Source organism: Haliotis rufescens, unplaced genomic scaffold (assembly GCF_023055435.1).
Source record: "Haliotis rufescens isolate VD_foot unplaced genomic scaffold, xgHalRufe1.0.p SCAF_71, whole genome shotgun sequence".
Classification (NCBI taxonomy): domain Eukaryota; kingdom Metazoa; phylum Mollusca; class Gastropoda; order Lepetellida; family Haliotidae; genus Haliotis; species Haliotis rufescens.
In genome coordinates, this window is record NW_025964363.1 from 464,869 (window position 1) to 487,222 (window position 22,354).

A 22,354-nucleotide genomic window follows, 5' to 3' on the forward strand; every position below is an offset into this window, starting at 1 on the left:
CAGATATGCACATAGAGAGAGAGAGAGAGGTAGAGATATATGAGATAGGAGAGAGACAGATATGCAGTGAGAGAGAGAGTCAGGTAGAGAGAGAGAAGCGAGATATATGAGAGTGAGATGGGTGAGAGACAGGTAGGTAGAGAGTTAAGAAAGAGAGAGAGAGGTAGAGATATATGAGATAGGAGAGAGACAGATATGCAGAGAGAGAGAAAGAGAGAGAGAGCGAGGTAGAGATATATGAGATAGGAGAGAGACAGATATGCAGTGAGAGAGAGAAGGGGATATGAGAGACCGAGATGAGAGAGAGAGAGAGAGAGAGAGAGATAGGGAGAGGGTAGAGGTAGTGGCAATAGTTACAGAGTAGTTGTGACCACGTCGCTATAACGTGCTGATTTAAAGGCCGCCGTGAGTTATTGTATAACTAGAGTACTCAAGCATAGATATAAATCTCCCACTACTTACATGTGCTCGTCCCCACCGTCAATGAAAGATACATAGTATCACCTGTACCATTCATATATACCCATACATCAACACACGTGGTGCCTTCCCACGTCACGTGTGTGATGTATGTGATAATATATTAATGAAGTTATTAGATAGTCGGCCCAAGTATGAAGCCTCTGGTCACGTTGTCAAGAGGGTCGCATTGTTCTCTCCGCCAAGTTACCGACTTTGGGTAGGTAGTCAAAACAGTCCATGGAGACATGGTCCTTTTATTGCCATGAATTTGTTCCATGCATATATTGTCTACGTTTGTATACTTTCTGGGGACCGTGTCAAAAGTACCTGTTTGTTTGTTGTTTAACGCAGCACTCAGCAATATTTCAGCTTTATGACGGCGGTCTGTAAACAATCGAGTCTGGACCAGACAATTCAGTGATTGACATCATGAGCATCGATCTGCACAACTGCGTTTCGATGACATGCATCAACCCAGTCAGCGATCCTGATCACCCGATCCCGTTAGTCGCATCTTAAGACAAACATGGGTTGCTGAAGATCAATTGTAACCCGGATCTTCATGGGGATTCCGAACTATAAATATACACAGGGCATTATCTGATTCTTATTTCAACCGGCTCTTACGATAAGCAGGAGAGCTTGGGACCCGAAATCCCCGCGGGATGTATTCCCGATTTTATAAAAACAATAATACTTTTAAAATGTCTTTAAAGATATTAATTCATAAAAATATCAATCTGAATACTTATAAACGAATTAATCAAGTACAATGAATAAATATTACAAAGTCGTTTGAGACGATCCACTAATTAAACCAATGAATAGCGAGAGTATTGAAACTTGCTTTAAATAAAAAATATCGTTAATTATGTCAATTCATGTGAATTATTGGTTGTCAACAATACAAAGGACGGAATGTGCCACCGTGACGTCACGTGATGCATTATGGGAAACAAAGACGCACGCATTTCACGTAGTTTTGATTGTTAAATCATAAAGTGGTAACGAGCACGTGTATACATGGTGATTTTATTTGCTTTGAAAACATACGCAATCTTTATCATGAAAATTCAGAAACTAGGTGAACAAGGAATTCCGTGCATATGAAAACTATTTGTGTTGAGATAATGACAGATGATAATCTTTGCCACACTCATATCGATGTGGATTCGCACGTAGACCCAAGGTCCGCCCGTATACAGGGAGCCCTCTTTAGGCCGGACTCTGTTAATCTGGAACACAGCTTTCGAATAGCTAATGAAGGAAACTAGACTGAAATCTGGTCCCAGAATTAAATAAATCAAATTTAAAAATATATATCTACAAAATAAAAACAAAAAAATCCAAAAGGAGGCCAGAACAATCCTTAATTTCAGCTGAGGCAATCTAGACTTGCCAAATCATTCTAGAGATTGAGTTGGACTCCTTTTTCAATTTATTCTCTAGGGTCTGGGAGACAGACTAGACGGAAACTGCAGTATGAATATAAACTCATTCCAGAGATATCTCTGGGGATTCACTGTCCGTATTAACGAGGTTGTCATTGTTATTCACACATTGTAAACACGTGGAATTGAACCCGGGTCTTGGAAGTGACAAGTCAACGCTTTAACCACTGACTTACTCAACAGTTTCATCGACGAATCTAGGTCTCACACGGTTAAGAGAGTAACTTATATTTACTTCACAAAGTTAGACATTTAAACAGCAGAGATGAATCCGTTATTTTCACAATTATACATTCCGCCTGTGCTACTATCAAAACACATTTTACAAGCTTAAGACATTAAGAGACAGACTCTTTGTGCCATTCAAACCAACATATTGTTCAGAACATATCCATGGAGAAATTCCTGTTGAATTAAGTATGGAAAGATGTTGCGCTACTTTGTAATTTTCCCTGGTTGACAAATCTTTAACAAAATCTGAACGCACCGGAGCGCAACCTGTTTACGTTCACAAAACGCCGTAGGGGGATGTATTTCTACTTTCTGTTGTTACAACGTTTAATGTCACTGGGAACCTTTCTTCGAACTGTTCACGCCATAGAGATTTGTCAAGGCCAGCTTTGAGTCGGTAAAGACGGTACTAACAGAACCATAAATCCTGTTTAGGATCCAAATGATAATGAACACCATGCAACGAGGTTATTTTGGTGAAAGGCCATTTCTTTTTTTTCCGCTGTCAACAGCTATTTTCAAGAATTGTTTGGGACACAATACTTTTCTCGTTAAAATCCGGGATCGCCTCTTCACCCCAACCCCCAGAATATCAAATGGACGGTCCCTAACGCAGCAAGGAACATAATCAGCGCATACTGGAGTAGCTAAGGGACGCAACTCTTCACAACGAATTTGCGGTAACTACTGGGCAACACGATCCCCTTGACATTGTTGTGTACTTTCCCAATATACATCGACTTGACCGAGGTAATTGCCTGGGTGTTTGTCAACGCCAGTTCACCGAACTAGTAGTCAAATATTTATATTTGTAAATTAGTTCAAAAGAAGGGAACACCGTGCTTCGGAACACACCGCGGGAGACTTTTACGCCCGGGGCGAATGAATTGTCCATCGTCGAGGTCAGAGCGGGCCAGACATGACACATCTGATAGGAGAGTGTTGTGGGCTATCCAGTATAGGGACCATTGTCTCTGACAGTTGTCCTACACGGCGAAGAGCATCAATAGTCCTAGTCCAAGTGAAATGGGTTAGTGGGGCTCTAGGACAAAACATTGTGAAAGACATACATTTGCTCTTGTACATTCCAGTCTTTATTGTACCCGGCCCGTTCCACAAAGCGATTTTAACGTACGATTGTCTCAGGTCTGTGTTAAAGTATGGGAGTTACGATCGTCTAAGCGCTAAGATCGCTTTGTGAAACGGGGCCAAGGTAATAAAAATATATGAAAATGTGTTTAAACGCGTGAGTGAAAAGAAAGTATATAATATTTAACGAACGTAGATATTGGTACATATTTTGAAGGTATATAGTATGGGGGCTCGTGAGAGTTCTGACTGGGCGGTACCACATACTTTAAGAAGCGACACATTAACACAGCAAGATCGCGGCTCACCTATACACGTTCTGGAAATGTTGGTATCGAACCCGGATCTGTTTAGTCGCGAGCGAACACACCATCAATTATGCTGACATACGCCTTCATGGCCGTATTAAAATGTTGAATATTAAGGCTTGGTTTCATAAATATATATTCTGGTAATAATGGGTTCGAACAGGACCTGTTCAGTGACGAGAGAACTTGGAACTAGGAATAGAATACCTTCGTAGGGAACCAACCCGGACTTGCTAAGTACTCTGTAAAACATGTGTTTGGGACCTAACCACAAACCTAAACACGTCTCTCGTCCAATTACTTTGACATGTTTAAGTCTAAACGTGTTTATGGTTTTGTTTAGTAGCTAACATGTTTAGGGTCTAAATGGGTTAAGGTGGCACGGGTGGCCCAGTCGTCTAAGGCGCCGCGATTCGCTGTGCAGAGTTGCGTCCCTTGGGTACGCCAGAAACCTAGGATTGTGGGTTCGAATCCCAGTTCGCCCAAATTATGTTTCTAGGTTTGTCAGCACCATACCCGTGCTCGTGGGTTTCACCAAAGTGGTAAACGTCTGAGACCTGCATCACTTCGGGCTTTCCTCCCACATTAAGCTGACACGCCGTGATATAACTGGAATAACGTTAAAAGCGGCGTTAAACCCTACTCACTCACTCACTCACTAAATGGGGTAAAGACCTGCATACGCTTTGAAATTCGTTGTAGGTAATATAATTAATATAAATATTTAAATAAATATGTGTTTAGCGTTTTATAGGGATAGAAGCAGTAGGGGTGGGGTAACTTAATAAAAGTTAAGGGTCTGTCGTAGAAACCAGATATACTTTCATTGTCAGCTTCCGTTTCCTGCATGCGAGAAATACTATCAGTCATTCAGCAACAACACGTTTATGAACATAACCCTTTGAAAAATTCGGCGGGATACGAACCTGCAACCTTTCCACTTCTAGTCCTTCACGGGGCGGTCGGGTAGCCCAGTGCCTAAAGCGTTCGCTCGTCACGCTGAAGACCCGGGTTCGATTCCCGACATGGGTACAATGTGTGAAGCCCATTTCTGGTGTCCCCCGCCGTGATATTGCTGGGATATTGCTAAAAGCGGCGTAAAACCACATTCATTCACTCACTCACTCACACTAGTCCTTCACGCTACAACTGTGCTACGGAGACTGTTGTCTCCACACGTGTCAATCTTCCTTGTCATCATTAACTGAACTTGGTTTCTCTGTGCCTGGTAATGTTAATACTGTACCACGCTCTAGGTCCTAGTGGCATATGCATGTGAACCGGACTTGCATTATGATACAGTCGAACATGGGGGACCTGGAAAAGACTTCGAGTTATCCGGGGTTCGAGACATCAGGTAAATGCATGCTTAATTTGGATACTTGGGACTCCCAAATTCGACACATCGAAGTTCGACACAACGAAGTTCGACTGAATATTTTATACATCTGATCTATATTTGACGTAATGCCCAATGACCTGCATTTTATCTAAACATGTTTAGATTATAGGGATGTTGTGTTAAGGTGGTGTTTAGGCTGTGAGACGAAAGCTCATGTCATGAGCTTAGAGCCTGAACGTGTTTGGAGGAAACTCACCAAATGTGTATTCCGTTTAGGATTTACACACATTCCTTTACACGTGCAGCATGTCTTGAATGTATTTACATTCTCAACACATTTGTTTTCACGAAAACACAATATCAGCTGAGCTACTTTAATCCTCAACTTAAATTTGCTTCATTTTTTGTACATTCACCTCGACAACCTGTATCACGAGAAACATGTCTAGCAGCTTCACCGCATCATTCACGTCATGTTTTTATCATGAATTACCATATTAAATTAGTAAACGTGTCAACAGTCTTGGAACAGGTGCGCGAAAATGTAAACCTCAAGTGTCACCATAATGACGATGAGCTGCAACGACCGTGATTCCATTACTACTGCGACATCACCAACTGCAACTGTCACAACAACATTCTCTCCCCGACTTGTAGCGACATCGCGGTGTTACCTGGCTACGTGCACGACGAGATTACCAGCGGAACCTTTGCTCTGTAACAGTTAGTGCGTGATAGTATCAACTCACTTTGAAAACCCTCTTTCATGTTTAAATCATAAAATCTTAAAAATACATAAATCATGAGCTGTCATTCAAAATTGAAGATCAGCTGATCCACATGTCAAATGTTTGACACACAAATTGACGATATCCCCCCGCTCGCTGAATGTAATCTATCAAATATGTCTCTTTTTTATCGCGTCATGCAAGTCACGATGACTGTTGATGGCGGAAGGATACCACGCAATGAAATATGTTTTCAGTTCTGAACTGTTCGGTAATATCTTAATTCGTTCTCTGAAAATTATGCACTCTACGAAAATTGAATTGTCGACGATTTACTAAATTCCTAGTCCAGGTTTTTTTCACATCCTTTGGGGAAAATACCTAGAACGACAAATGATTTATGATCTTACGAAAAGGAATTGCGGTATCTCCATCCGAGGGAACGATAAACAGTAATTGCGAATTTCGAGTTGGTCATTTTCTTTTTAACCAATCATTATATTTAATGCAAACGTCTGTAGATCCCATCCCTAACCAATTCGAAATTTCAAGCGGCTCTAACCAAAATGTATCCCTACGCAAAGGTAAAGTAGCGACCTTTTCACGTCACATGGGATTGTGTAAAATTTCGCGCTATTACCATTCAAATGTATTATATATGTATCACTTACAATTATACAAAAACAACATGCTGAACCTAAGAAACGTGTTGTAGCATTTAATTCATCCACGATAACAACTGCAAGTTAACAATTTTAAGTCAACATCGGCGAGGGTGACGTCAATTGAAGTGGGTCACGTGTGTTGACGTAACGTTACAGCGACTCAGTAGGCCAAGTTGAAGGACACGAACCGCGAAGTGGATGCCAGACACGCATACCACCACTGGATGATGGATGAATGATGGATGGATGACGGATGCATGGATACATGATGGATGGATGACGGATGGATGACGGATGCATGGATGAATGATGGATGGATGACGGATGCATGGATGAATGATGGATGGATATGGAATATTTATCAAGTTGCAGTTATTTATTCGGAATCACAATCCAGAATTATGTGACGTCTCTTTCCATATCGGCACGTGGACCGATGATAGACTGAAAGAACGACCGAATGGAAAGTAGTACCGGTGACCAATGAAAAGCCGAATTATTTATAGAAAAACTGTAATTCCCAAGACCATTACAGAACATTTAATACGCTCTGTCCGGCTTCCCTCACGGGTAAGAAACATAAAGATTGAACGCCAACAAGGATTATTTTCTAAAAATATACACTGTGAAGAACCTTTTGCAGGGCCACCTATTTTTCGCTGGACAAGAAAACATCAAACATTCACTTGACCGGAGTCAAAGTCGACTTGTCCAGGGTATTGTACAAAAGTGGTATTTTTATCACAAAAACGATCTGTATTTTCGTTTTGACATTGACGCATCATTTTCTTATCTCTTGAAGCATGAACCTTCATAGAGTGAGGGTCAAACTGTATGAGCTGATGACGACGTTCATACAATGTTTGACCCTAACTAGGGAATTCATGGGGTTTCCCAAGAATGTGGAAGTAGTGTTTCATAATTTCGTAATTTCAAGAATACGGTTAGAATTATGTCGTTTATACACCCATGGACCTCTCGTCCAATGGAAACGCCGTATATCGTGTACACTTTAAATTAAAAACATATTGAAACGCAAACCGCATGTTTGAGCAACAAGTACGACCTGCCATGACGTCACACAATATGCTGTGCTATTGGCGACTTGCTACTCTGATTGACCAATCAGAAACAAGGACGTACACAATATACTGCCGCCAAAGCTATATACCCAGTACTTGTTACGAATATATTAACACACGTGACTAAATATCTGCGAAAATGAGGTTGATATTCTGTTTGTCCGGTGATCTCATGTAATGAGTCGGGAAAGTCTGGCATTGACTTTCCACACCTCTACAAATATCGCCAAAACAAATTTACACCCTAATGACTACAAATGTATTACTTCTTCGATTATGTTTGATATGACGTAAGTCAACACATAATAACAGGTCCATAGTGTACTGTTAAACTCACTGAGGGCAAAGGACCAATTACCACCCGCATTCGTCAAACAATAAACACCTAGACACAATGTGGAGATATAATTAATCTAACATTACTCAGATATCTCATTCGTGTCATAGTGTCAGCCACATCAATGGTTTTCTTTCAAACTTCATTTATCATTCAAAAGTAGTTCTAACAGGAGATATCCCTGGGGTGAGATCAAGCGATATCTACATGGTAGATATCGCAGCAATAAAATTGCATCATAGTGCTTTGCAGATCATTGTGACGTCACACTCAAATGACATCACTAATGGCTCAGCTGCTGAAGCTGTTATCAGTACTTTTTAACACTAGAGACCCTGCTTATTACTGTCTACAAACTGAAAAGATGGAAGAATGATGTTGGATGATAAATAAAATCTCACCCTCGTGTCTTTTGATATCAAATATATCAACACTCGTTGATAAAAGTGGAGAGACTCCTCGGCAATTGAGATTTATGAAAACATCGAGAGTCTCGCTCTCGTGTTTTTCGATATCAAATACATCAACACGAGTTGATAAAAGTGGAAAATCTCCGAGGTTCTCTATTTATTCATAAATCTCAATTGTTTCAAACCGCCTCCGTTGTCTAGTGGTAGAGCGTTCGCCCGGGGAGCTTCAAAACTCCAAAAGACGTTAAAAATGGCACTTGTTGTTACCCTGCCTGGCACTCGGCGTTAAGGGGCAAAAAAAAAAAGTATGGTCGGCTTGGAGTCAGTATACTGTGTCTGAGTGGGGTATTCATGTTAAACTGCGGCATGGTATCTCAGTGGGCTAGCACTCTAAAACTGACATTAGTCCGGCCAAAGTCGTTGCCATGAAAAAAAATATTTTTCAGGAATCTCATAACTATCAAAAGGCACCTGTTCATCACTATACCTATCTTTATGCGCCAAGTTTGATTGAGATATCTCTCATTGTTTTTGAGTTCTGCTCTGGATACGAAACGCGACGGACGGACGGAAAGACGGATGGAGGGAAGTACGGACGGACATCCTCATTCCTATACCCCCTTCGACTTCGTGGCGGGGTATAATAATCACCTGATTATCCGAACAGGTGCTTGAATGACATCCTATGCAAATGTATTAGGTGTCTTTTGGTGCATTATTCGCTGTACACAGTTGTGTCCCTTAGGCTTGCCAGGATCCCATGATCGTGGGTTCGAATCCCATATTCGCCCTAATTATGTTCTTTGGTTTGTAATCACCAAACCAGAGCTCGTGAGTGAAGAACTTGCATCACTTCAGAATTCCCTCCCACATTAAGCTGCCACACCCTAACATAGCTGAAATACTGTTCGAAGCGGCGTAACATACAACTCCCTCCCTCACTGCTGTATTTTGTAAATATATAATTACGACCACTCGTCCCTTTCCGTAACCGGAATGACGCGAGTCGCCAGGAAAGGAAAATACGACCATTTTTGTTTCCAATGATGCACCGTCAAACCAATTCCTCACGGACACGTGGGAACAGTGAACGTCAAAACTACTCAGCTGTTAAAGCTACCGCTTATCAATGTAACTTATTCTCACTGGCTAAGTGATACATTCCCCTCATCCATCAACAACAAAAATAAACTCATTAGGCTATGAATGGCACCTACACATGCAACGCCCAACTTTTATCGCAAGAAAGATAATAAAAGTCAAGTCCGTCCCCCCGAGGTTACTATAATGGGCGCATGACACAATCATTTAACACTTGCTACAGTTTCTCTGGTTTGTGAGGAGTTTTCCTAAACATTCCTCAGGTGCATTCTGAATGTTGACGAGCGGGCAGGGCACTGGACTCATATGTCCCGAAGTGACACGAATGTGAATATGAGTTTTGAAATTTAAATGGGAAAATATAGTTTTGAGTTTTGAATCTTGAAAATGGCAATCCCGTTTCGTATGTTAGAGATATGAATCTCTTTTTTCATGGTTAGAATTGGTCTTCAACAACTCATGCTTGTCGTCAAGAAGCGACTGGCGGTATCGGGTGGTCAGGCTCAGGTGATGCATGTCATCGTATCCCAATTGCGTGGATCGACGCTCATTTTTGCTGGATTGTCTGGTCCAGATTCGATTATTTACAGACTGCCGTCAGATAGCTTTTCCAAATGAATCTCCAAAGTAAAAAAATGAATCCTTCAAAAGTCACAAAGTTGTATATTGAACGAGTATTAAAAATGCACAGCAAAGCCATCATGCACAGTCAGGGCCAACCGTCATATATTGCACGTACAGCACGAGTCTTATTCCAACATACATGGCAGTACCGTTATGTAAATATACTCGCTGTGATTTCTCTGTGTCTTAAATGTGAAGTTTAAACTGTGACATCCAATGTTGTTGTTTGTATTCCACATTTATTTTAAAATACCCTTCCAAACAATAATAACCTCGATTTTTAACTGTGAGATACGTCGTCGTTTCCGGGCTCGTTCGCTGGATGAATGACGTCCATGTCAACGATTTACCCCCAACTGTCTGTACGTGACGCCCGACCCGTGACCGCGATTATAGCTAGTCTGTCAATGTCACGCTAGAGTTACAAGGACGTTTGACAGTACCTATTTATGACGTGACAAATTATGACTTCCCGCGAATTCCATGGCCGTTGTTTAGATAGCGGCTGAAAATATCGCTGTTTTTTTAATTCCGCCTCTTTAGCAATATTAACGTGATTTTAGTATCAATAAATATCTTTTTTTGTTATTTGACGCAAGTGAGTGATAAGTGAATTTGGTTTAACGCCGCCTTGATAATTACTTCAGTAAAATGAGGGCGTGTCAGCTTGATGCGGGAGGGGGGTGGCCTAAAGGTTAAAGCGTTCGCTCGTAAAGCCGAAGACCCGGGTTCCATTCCCGACAATTGTACAATGTGTGAAGCCCATTTCTGGTGTCCCCCGCCGTGATATTGCTGGAATATTGCTAAAAGCGGCGTAAAACCGTACTCACTCACTGATGTGTGAGGAAAGCCCGAAAAAATGAAGAAGGTCGCAAGCTTTGTCAAAACCCAGGGTATAGTACTGACAGATCGGTGATCACAATCGGGTGGTATCATGGGTGATCTGGGCACGACTAAGGGACGCAACTCTGCACATATATTTGTGATGCCATGGACCACTTGACCTCCCTTGCCCCATCGATAGTGCAGAAGATGAAGAATATGTACATCGTTACCTTCATCAGTACAGTCATGCTACAGAATGTATAATGACTTCGTTAATATGCACAATCTTAACTGTTGTAAGTCTATAGTATTTTGTTACTTTGTTATTGTGTTGTTTAACGCCGCACTCAGCAATATTCCAGCTATATGACGGCGGTTTGTTAATAACCGAGTCTTGACCTGACAATCCAGAGATTGACATCATGAGCATCGATCCATGAAACTGGGATACGATGACATTCATCAACGACGTCAGCGAGGCCTGACCACCCAATCCCGTTAGTCGCCTCTCCTGATGACGATAGTCGCCTCTTACGGCAAGCGCAAGTGTTGCTGAAGATTCTAACAGGGATCTTCATGAGTGGTAAGTCTGCAATTCAGCATGGGCGTTATGCTGTTCATAGCGCTAAGATCGTTTTGTGCAAGTGGGCTCTGGGTCCCGTTCCTCAAAGCGATCATGGAGCTTAGTCGATAGTAACTCCCATTCATAGAGATAGTTTCTGGGACGGGCCCTGACCCAGGCAAACAGTGACTGTCCTAACTACGTCATCTTGCTATGGTGACATCCGTCAGGTCAAAGGTGAGAGTTCAAGTACTAGTCATAACAATTGCCAGTCTCACAACTTGGGTTACGGAGCGATCTTCGTGCTAAGATGGGGCACGGGTGGGCCAGTCGTCTAAGACGCCGCGATTCGCTGTGCAGAGTTGCGTCCCTTGGGCACGCCAGAAACCTAGGATTGTGGGTTCGAATCCCGGTTCGCCCCGATTATGTTTCTAGGTTTGTCAGCACCATACCCGTGCTCGTGGGTTTCACCGAAGTGGTAAACGTCTGAGACCTGCATCACTTCGGGCTTTCCTCCCACATTAAGCTGACACGCCGTGATATAACTGGAATACTGTTAAAAGCGGCGTTAAACCCAACTCACTCACTCACTCAAGTTGTATAACTAAACATGGTCTTATAAAGGGTTGACGATAATTTTAATAAAAACCTTATCCCTTCATATTAGTTTCTATAAGCAGGCGGTGACGGTATAGCCCAGTGGATACAGTGTTCGCTCGGCTCATCCAAGTCCGGGTTCGAGCCTCCATATGGATTAACAAATGACGTATTTTAATAGTAGCATGTCTTTAGTAAACCGATGAATGTGGTTTCACCATGTAGGAAGGGCGATCGCTCGTGAGTCCCTAAAGCCGGGTTCGAATGTCAATGTGAGGTCATGACCTAATTGACCCGTTGTTGTCACAGGGCTATAGTAACTCCACAACCACATCGCCATCTCTCAACACGTTGTGTTATCAGTACCCCTGACTCAACACCTGAAATAACAGCGGAATGACAGCCCCATTTCCAAACATTGAATTTCTGAAATTAGTAGCAACGATCTTGCCGCGTATCCACCAAATATTCCAGGTCAGGTCAACTGTGACAACCGTGTCCTTGACCTTTGGAACACTGTGACAGCAAGGGGCAGATTACCCCATGCCATAGTTCACGTTATCGCTTCATATACTATTTATAGTGATATGCCAAGATTAGAGGTGTAATGAGACAAGCTCTAAACATGAGGAATTTATGACCAACAACTGTTGATATATATGTCTTGATGATATAAAGACACGTTAGATCGTGAGAGAATTTCTTTCCAACAAAACGATGTCTTAAACGTCATATTTAACCCAGTTGCTATTATTTAAACCAGAATAATAGACGTAATAGATGAGTTTTTAATTTTTTTACATTTGTGTATTATTAAAGTTAAATAATATTTTCGATCAGTTTTATAATTCACTAGCATCGAAAGAAATTCAATGAGTGACGTCATCTCGGAGACATAAGACTACGTTACAATGTTTTATTTGATTAATATTTCTGGTCAATATTGTTATGTGTCAATCTGCCATTTTAAAACAAAATCGTTATTTGCATCTCCGATGCATATTTGCGAATAAGCCCCTTTCGCTTTAACGGTTGATTACATCTAATGATTTATATCCAGACCGCCCCGTGTGGTAATTAGCATATAGTAAAGATCGACTGCTCGACTGTCGCCGATTTTATAATCACGAATGTCCAACGTAATGCATGTGCCACTTAAAGTCTTATATTCTAACGCTGAAAAGATTGGATGACCGGTATTAATATTGATTTTCCAACTCACGTAACAGTTCTGTTAAACATGTTGATGGTGTTATACTGGACAGGGTGCGGTTGTATGAAGAGATCTTAGCGCTAAGGTGATCGTAACTCCCATACTTTAACAAAGACTTGCGACAGTCGTACCGCTCAAGTTGTTTTGTAAAACGGCACCCTTGTGGCGGGACTCACCTTTAGACGCTCGTCACTGACATATATCCTTGTAGCAAGCGGGTGGTGGAGCATCTGAGGCAGCGCTGTGTTGCAGGTAGAGTTAAAGGCCACTGAACGCATTGGGTGAGCGTCCGCGTCCGTGGCGGGATACGCGACTACGGTGTTGCCCGATACAGGGATGTCAGTTCACGTCGTTCAGGTTCAGGCCATGTACTGATACAGATGGATGTTTATAGTGTGATATCCCCTACCCTGACTAGCAACTATTCCCAATCTGACTAGTCATTATACACCACTCTGACTGGTCACTATCTCCATCCTGACTAGTCACTATCTCCACTCTGACTGGTCATTATACACCACTCTGACTGGTCACTATCTCCACCTTGACTAGTCACTATCTCCATCCTGACTAGTCACTATCTCCACTCTGACTGGTCATTATACACCACTCTGACTGGTCACTATCTCCACTCTGACTAGTCACTATCGACACTCTGACTAGTCACTATCTCCACTCTGACTGGTCACCATCTCCACCCTGACTAGTCACTATCTCCACCCTGACTAGTCACTATCTCCACCCTGACTAGTCACTATCTCCACCCTGACTAGTCACTACCTCCACCCTGACTAGTCACAATCTCCACTCTGACTAGCACTATTTCCATCCTGACTAGTCACTATCTCCGCACTGAGTAGCCACTATCTCCAGCCTGATTAACCACTATCTCCGCACTGACTAGCAACTATCTCCACCTTGACTAGCTACTATCTCCACTCTGACTAGTCACTACCTCCATCCTGACTAGTCACTATCTCCACCCTGACTAGCACTATTTCCATCCTGACTAGTCACTATCTCCGCACTGACTAGCCACTATCTCCAGCCTGACTAACCACTATCTCCGCACTGACTAGCAACTATCTCCACCTTGACTAGCTACTACCTCCACTCTGACTAGCCACTATCTCAACCTTGACTAATCACTATCTCCACCCTGACTAGTCACTAGCTCCACCCTGACTGGTCACTATCTCCGCCTTGACTAGTGACTATCTCTATCCTGACTAGTCACTATCTCCACCCAGACTAGCCATTATCTCCACCCTGACTAGCCACTATCTCCACCCTGACTAGTCACTATCTCTATCCTGACTAGTCACTAACTCCACCCTGACTAACCACTATCTCCACCCTGACTGGTCACTATCTCCGCCTTGACTAGTCACTATCTCTATCCTGACTAGTCACTGTCTCCACCTTGACTAGCCACTATCTCCAGCCTGACTAGCCACTATCTCCACCCTGACTAGCACTATCTTCATCCTAAATTGGTCACTATCTCCAGCCTGACTAGCCACTATCTCCAGCCTGACTAACCACATTCTCCACACTGACTAGCCACTATCTCCACCTTGACTAGCCACTATCTCTATCCTGACTAGTCACTATCTCCACCCTGACTAACCACTATCTCCACCCTGACTGGTCACTATCTCCGCCTTGACTAGTCACTATCTCTATCCTGACTAGTCACTGTCTCCACCCTGACTAACCACTATCTCCACCCTGACTGGTCACTATCTCCGCCTTGACTAGTCACTATCTCTATCCTGACTAGTCACTGTATCCACCTTTACTAGCCACTATCTCCAGCCTGACTAGCCACTATCTCCAGCCTGACTAACCACATTCTCCACACTGACTAGCCACTATCTCCACTTTGACTAGCCACTATCTCTATCCTGACTAGTCACTATCTCCACCCTGACTAACCACTATCTCCACCCTGACTGGTCACTATCTCCGCCTTGACTAGTCACTATCTCTTTCCTGACTAGTCACTATTTCCACCCTGACTAACCACTATCTCCACCCTGACTGGTCACTATCTCCGCCTTGACTAGTCACTATCTCTATCCTGACTAGTCACTGTATCCACCTTTACTAGCCACTATCTCCAGCCTGACTAGCCACTATCTCCAGCCTGACTAACCACTTTCTCCACACTGACTAGCCACTATCTCCACCTTGACTAGCCACTTTCTCTATCCTGACTAGTCACTATCTCCACCCTGACTAACCACTATCTCCACCCTGACTGGTCACTATCTCCGCCTTGACTAGTCACTATCTCTATCCTGACTAGTCACTGTCTCCACCCTGACTAACCACTATCTCCACCCTGACTGGTCACTATCTCCGCCTTGACTAGTCACTATCTCTATCCTGACTAGTCACTGTATCCACCTTTACTAGCCACTATCTCCAGCCTGACTAGCCACTATCTCCAGCCTGACTAACCACTTTCTCCACACTGACTAGCCACTATCTCCACCTTGACTAGCCACTATCTCTATCCTGACTAGTCACTATCTCCACCCTGACTAACCACTATCTCCACCCTGACTGATCACTATATCCGCCTTGACTAGTCACTATCTCTATCCTGACTAGTCAATGTCTCCACCCTGACTAACCACTATCTCCACCCTGACTGGTCACTATCTCCGTCTTGACTAGTCACTATCTCTATCCTGACTAGTCACTGTATCCACCTTGACTAGCCACTATCTCCAGCCTGACTAACCACTATCTCCACCCTGACTAGCACTATTTCCATCCTGACTAGTCATTATCTCCGCACTGACTAGTCACTATCTCCGCACTGACTAGCCACTATCTCTACCCTGACTAGCCACTATCTCCATCCTCGGCACTTATCACAGACACCTTTTTTGAGAAAACACTGACCAAACGAACAGTTCTTGAATTCAGGACAGATCAAGGAATCCTCGCCCCTCGCCACCCAACCCAAGGCGTTCACACACACCGACTTCATGGACCTCACCGATGTTACGTCAGTACTGTAAATGTCGGGGCTCACAAAAGATGATGTTTTATGCGTGGGAATCAGCCCGCTCCCCTCGGGCGGGTTGGAATCTATTAATGGTCTCCGTGATGCATTACTGTATGTCTGCATGCGGACAGCATCTCTGATCAACTCTGATCAATCAAAATATGCATGATCGGGGAATTAGTCAATCCAGGAACATGAAAGCAATATATGTACTTCTACCCCCAGGCATTTTCGTATACCAAAGATGCTGATAAATAGTGTTAAGATTGATTCCATTCTGAGGTATCTCTATAAAATTAAATATCGATGTAACGTCAATGCCTGCGTGACTGTGAGTGAGTGGGTGAGTGGGTGAGTTTCACATTGCTGGACGGTTACGATAGTGTTAGTGATGAGCTGGTGTAACGAGGACACGATTGTCCCTCGCAGCGCCATGATGAGACTGACATTTAGTCCCAGAAATAAAGTTATCATTTAAAAAAATATGTATTTAGAAAATTAAAAAAATATATAATCCAAATAGCGCCCAGAACAAAACCTTAATTTCAGGGCTGAGGCTTAGACTTGCCAAATAATTCTAGTCTTGAGTTGAACTCCTTTTAATATTGAATGAGTGAGTGAGTAAATATTCTTTTACGCAACTTCTAGCAATATTCCAGCAATATCACAGCGGGGGACACCAGAAATGGGCTTCACACATTGTACCAATGTGGGGAATCGAGCCCGGGTCTTCCGTGTGACGAGCGGACGCTTTAACCACTAGGAATCCGACCGCAAGGCCTTCCCCACGTTGATCTGTTTACGCAATCCTGAACATGTTTAGACCCCGTGCGCATCAAAGGTATGGGACAAGGAACAGCTTGTTTCAGCTACCACTTAAGAGATATGAACACGGGAACTGGGTTGACAAAGCAAGGAACAGGGTTGTCTTGCATTCGAACCTCGTATCCTTACATCAGTAAGGGATGCAACTCTATATTAAATGATATTTCTGTATATTGTGCCGTGAAATATATAATTTGTAGGCGGTTTATAACATACAACTAAGCTTCTAGATTTTGAAACGGACAAAACATCGAAGTGTTGTCATCAGTGAATAAAGGCATGTGTCTCTTCCCATATAATGCCCCCAACCCCCAACCCCCAAAAAACAAAAACAAACAACAACAACAACAAACAAACAACAACAAAAACCAAAAAAAACAATACAAAAAAACCCAAAAAAAACAAAAAAACAAAACAAAAAAAAACACCAACTCCGTGACTCATGAGTGGTGCTTAAGGGTACGTTTTTGATTTTCGTGTTCCTCCCGCCCGTAGCAACATGAAAGAGACCTTAACTCGACTCAACACTCCATATCCCGGATCTTAGAAAACTGCCGAAAACGACCAAATACAAAACACATAACAATAATAGATATGCCACCTTGATTACTTCTGAACCGTTTATTTTTTTCTCATTTTGTAGATGAACCTGCCAAATCACAGGTGTTTGATTGAGATGAACTTATGTCAGTCTCCTATCAGGTCCCGTTGAGATTTTAATTAACAATATTTTCAAAATGATAACCTGATATGTTATATTAATAATTTACATGACATATTCATTTGATAGAATAATCCTTCCACTCGTATCTTCTTTAGCGTTCTTCATCTTGATTGTTAGTTGAAGGAAATCTGTGAAACAAAATTATTAAATAATCCGGCCTAATTTTAAAAAAATGTGCTAATAGCAAAAATACGTATTTTATCCTTTTTTTGAGATATTGCCTTAATATGGGGGCAATGTTGGGTAGCATGGTGGTTAAAGCTCTCGCTCGTCAAGCCGATGCCCCGGGTTCGATTCCCCACATGGGTACAATGTGTGAAGCCCATTTCTGGTGTTCCCCGCCGTGATATTGCTGGAATAATGCTAAGAGCGGCGTAAAACCATACTCACTCACTATTGCCTTAATACAATAAAGTGATATTCCACTCAAGAATGGTATGTACTTTACGTGTACCTAAGAACCATATGCATTTTAAGTTTAATACTAATTAATATTAATCTCGGCGCCTCTAGCTCACGTACATGTCTGGCCACGCAATGGAGGTTTTTAACAGGCGACCACAAGCCACAATTTCTCAGATTTCGTTTATGATATCCAGTTATTTCGAACATTACGATTTCAGAAAAAGCACGCCAGGAGGTATACTGCTAAAACAATGAGTTATTCATATGATTCTAAATTTCGATGGGATAGTCCCTTTAACCATGGGAGATGCATGTCAAATTAAAATATTTTAAACATTTTTTTCAACGGTGGTATAGGTATGTGTCACTGGTACTGAAATAAAATGCCCGCCTCTATTGTCACAGCCTCGACCAGGCTTCTTCTCACTTTCGTAATGATCACAAATACAAAAGATTTACACCTACACAAACACATCGGGCTGTTTCTGGCTTCGGGTTACAGAGGAAAGAATGATGTTGAAATCGGGCATATGACATGACAGAGTGGCCTTCGGTCTTCTCTCCCAGGCTCCGTTTCACAAATTGATGTCAGCGCTACGATTTTCGGAAGCTAGACTTGTGCAAGTCTCTAAGGCAATACTTATTACTAATAGTATAAATCATAATTTCTTGATATATAAATAATAATAAGAAGTTGTCCCTGTAGGAGACGGGCGTCTTTCACTGTCCACTTATCTAGACTTGCCTATATGATAAGGTAGAATTACTTTCCACCAATGGACTCATCATTCAGTGCAGCTTTTGAGCAAGGCTAGTCGGAAGCCTACACGTATATATATTTTTCGCGCTAATATCTCTTTGCGGGACAGGGGTCAGATCCGGAATTTGAAACGTGATATTTGGGTTTGAATCCTTTGAAAGATCTTGGAACCAATTTCAAGGGTACACGCCCACTGAGTCGGGTTTATTTTGCTCTGTGTAAATATATTCACATATGTAGATTGGAAATTACAACCCGCTTTAGGCGATATTTTAGCGTTTGTAAACACTATATATTTTCGTTATGTTTATTTTTACGCTTTGAACGTTTCTATAATTCTTAATAAATCTCCCCATGTGTTGTGTTTGTTTATTTTACACCAAAGTCCGCAGTTTTCGACCTGTATTACGGTGGTCGTTAATAATCGAGTCTGTGTGATGTATTAACCCATGACTGATATTATGAGCTACTCTGTCGCAATCAGCCAATCCCCGAGCCTGACAGCCCTCTGTAGTTAAGGGGGTTAATATAACATGATGCTAGATCGATAGGCATATCCTACTTCGTTATATCGGGGTTCGAGGGGCGGTCGGGTAGCCTAGTGGTTAAAGCGTTCGCTCGTCACGCCGAAGACCCGGGTTCGATTCCCCACATGAGTACAATGTGTGAAGCACATTTCTGGTGTCCCCCGCCGTGATATTGCTGAAATATTACTAAAAGAGACATAAAACCATACTCACTAACTACATCGGGGTTCGAGTTCAAAACAAGTTCTACCATATCGTATTACGAAATGACCATGTTCAAGTTAAGCCCATAATTTATCCTGTCCTCAGTTTCCTGTGTTTGATCGCTAAATACATGTAACAAGGCTTTCGTTCTACTATATATGAACACCCACTTGGGATTCGGAGGTCGGAATTGGTCACCGGTAGTTTAAACAAAGAACTGTCGGAAATTAGGATCGGATAGTTGTTCATGCTATCAACCACTATTGTCTGTAAATAATCGAGTCTGAACCAGACAATCCAGTGTCATCCACGCAATTGGAATACGATGACATTCATCAACTAAGCCAGCGAGTCTGATCCCGATAGTCGCCTCTTACGACCAGCACTGTCGCCTTTTACGGCAAGAATTGGTTGCTGAAGACCTATTCTACCCCGGATCTTCACGGGTCAGCAGCAGATACATGGAACATACACAGGGACGGTCTGTATGACTGATCAAACAGTGCGATATTTATATGCGTCAGATTTTGAACATTGGAGTGATCTCCCTTTGTTTACGACCTCATCAATCAAGGGATATCTCATTAAATGTTCGAACATCCAATAAACCTGTCCTGCCTGTATTTGACTTTGCGAGGAGTAAATATACCTTAACCAAAGTTCTACAGGGAATCTCAGAGGTTAAGTAACCAATGTTATTTTACTTCCTGAGCTGGTGTACCTTCTTGTGTGCTGTTTGCCTCGATAATATTTCAAGGGATACACGTCATGCGCCTTATCTTAAAATCGTTCGGGGATTTGGCTTAAAGCCAAGATTTTAATCATAAGAGGCAAACAGGTGAGAAATGTCTACTTTATTCACTAGACCCTAGATTAAGGCAGGGACATCTTGGTGTCGCCTTGTTTACCTGTATAGTGTTTATTAAGTCAGATTTCTGAGGGTGTAGTTTCAGACATTTCTTGAAATCTTTCAATACTGAATCAAAGCGCGTATTCATTGTTTAAATGAACTGTGCTTTTTTTCAAAAAACAAAAACATTATTTATGTTTTACTCAACAGTGATAAAAAACCCGGAAGCGTATCTCTATAAAATACCCGGTTTTCGAATATCTACAATGATCTATATAGCCAGACTATGTGTTCCACCTTTGAAATGTAACATCTGGACGCAGGTTTTAAGTTTTGTGCAAACATGAGTCATATAAATATATGAAAGTTGCGAAGAAAACTAATCTCGTGTATAAATATTATATGCAACAATATAGATCCGTGTTGAAAAATTAAAAACAAACCCCGTTTGACAAAGTCAACGATTACTTTTATAGCGGATACAAATAATGACTATAAATGTTTATAGTGTTTCACATTAAACGTTTTATCAAGAATAATGACATAAAAAAAACCACTACCTACCTTATGAAAAGTGCTATTTTCAGTGAGCGTAGCGGAGGTTCACAAGGGCTCCCTGTGAGATCTTGTTTAACCTACATATATATATACACACGTGCACTTATATCGCTCTACACAAACGTGACGACATTTCGAAAGCGAACTAAAAGTCACGTGCACGACCCCCCACTGAGCGGCATTATACGTATACAAGGTTGATTGTTTTGTCACTTTCAGTGTTAAGAAACTGTCGGACAATTGGTGGTGTGGAAATATAACAAAACAATTAAGGCTGTTTAATTACTGAACATGTAATGATGTAGATGTACTGGGCTGCAGTTCGTCTGAGATAGAGGGGTACAGATTTATGACTGGCATTTCCCAGGTGTATGTTTCCCCAAATTAAAGGTGATATTATCGTAAAATGTATCAAATAAATTCCGCTGGCAATTTCGTCTCTGTGGGGGAGACGCGACTTTGTACAGTTCAGCCAAACCAAGCTGGGGTGAGGTGAACGTTGCCCTCGAGAGTAGCGCCAGGTGGGTCGAGCTGTACTTATGAGCAGTATCTGTCAGAACCGGACCAAGAATGTAAATTTGATACCATCACTATAAACCAATTTGCTGGTTATTTTGAAACGTCTGCGTGAGAATTTGCTGACATTTCTCAATTATCTTTCGTCTATTTAAACCAACTGTGTATTTGTCAACAGCAGTGTATTTAAGGCTGTGTTTGAACATGGGAATCAGGCTTCGCTAGTTCGCTGCAACGCTGTGTTTAATCACGTTCTTTGTTTATAAACTATACCTCTCAGTTGATTTGATCATGTTTGATTTTCAATTGAAAATATGTTAAGTTAGCAATATTATATCCAAACATTTAACTGTACTGGCGAATAGTCAGCTTTATTTCTTAAAATCAATACTCTCTCAAAACTGAAACGCGCAGGTGATCTTTATAAAATGCTGTATATATCGCCTAAAATGATGGATAAAGTTACTTAATTCACAAATGTTACTTTACAGTGTTTTCTAACTGGATTACATCACCTAAACTCACCGTTTGGTAATTTAATGAAATTTAAAACGGATTGTTTCGAAATCGTAAAGAAAAAGAGCGTGGAATAATATCTGCATGCACGTCGACCCTGCACCTCGTAATAACTCCATCGAATGTATAGAGGCTTGAGAGTCGTCAGTCGTCAGTTGCCCGCGATTTTAACGTCCACCACAACACAATGTAACGTCAGTTGCCCGCCATTTTAACGTCCACCACAGCACAATTTAACGTCAGTTGCCCACCATTTTAACTTCCACAACAACACAATTTAACGTCAGTTGCTCGCCCTTTTAACGCCCAGCACAGCACAATTTAACGTCAGTTGCCCACCATTTTAACGTCCACCACAACACAATTTAACGTCAGTTGCTCGCCCTTTTAACGTCCAGCACAGCCCAATTTAACGTCAGT

At 41.9% G+C, this 22,354-nt stretch overlaps 1 protein-coding gene across 3 annotated transcripts in view; it reads right to left on the reverse strand.

Moving 5' to 3' along the window:
* LOC124111542 (globin-like) overlaps nt 1–21,048 on the reverse strand; it is a 38,236-nt gene extending 17,188 nt beyond the window's left edge. The window contains exon 1 of one of the 3 annotated variants that reach the window (XM_046471285.2): nt 20,909–21,048. The gene's annotated coding sequence lies outside the window, so the exon portion shown is untranslated. Of the gene's footprint in view, nt 1–462; nt 574–13,203; nt 13,348–20,908 lie in introns of those variants that run through there. The other 2 variants (XM_046471286.2, XM_046471288.2) reach the window with 2 other exon arrangements.
* Nucleotides 21,049–22,354: the final 1,306 nt, after the last annotated feature.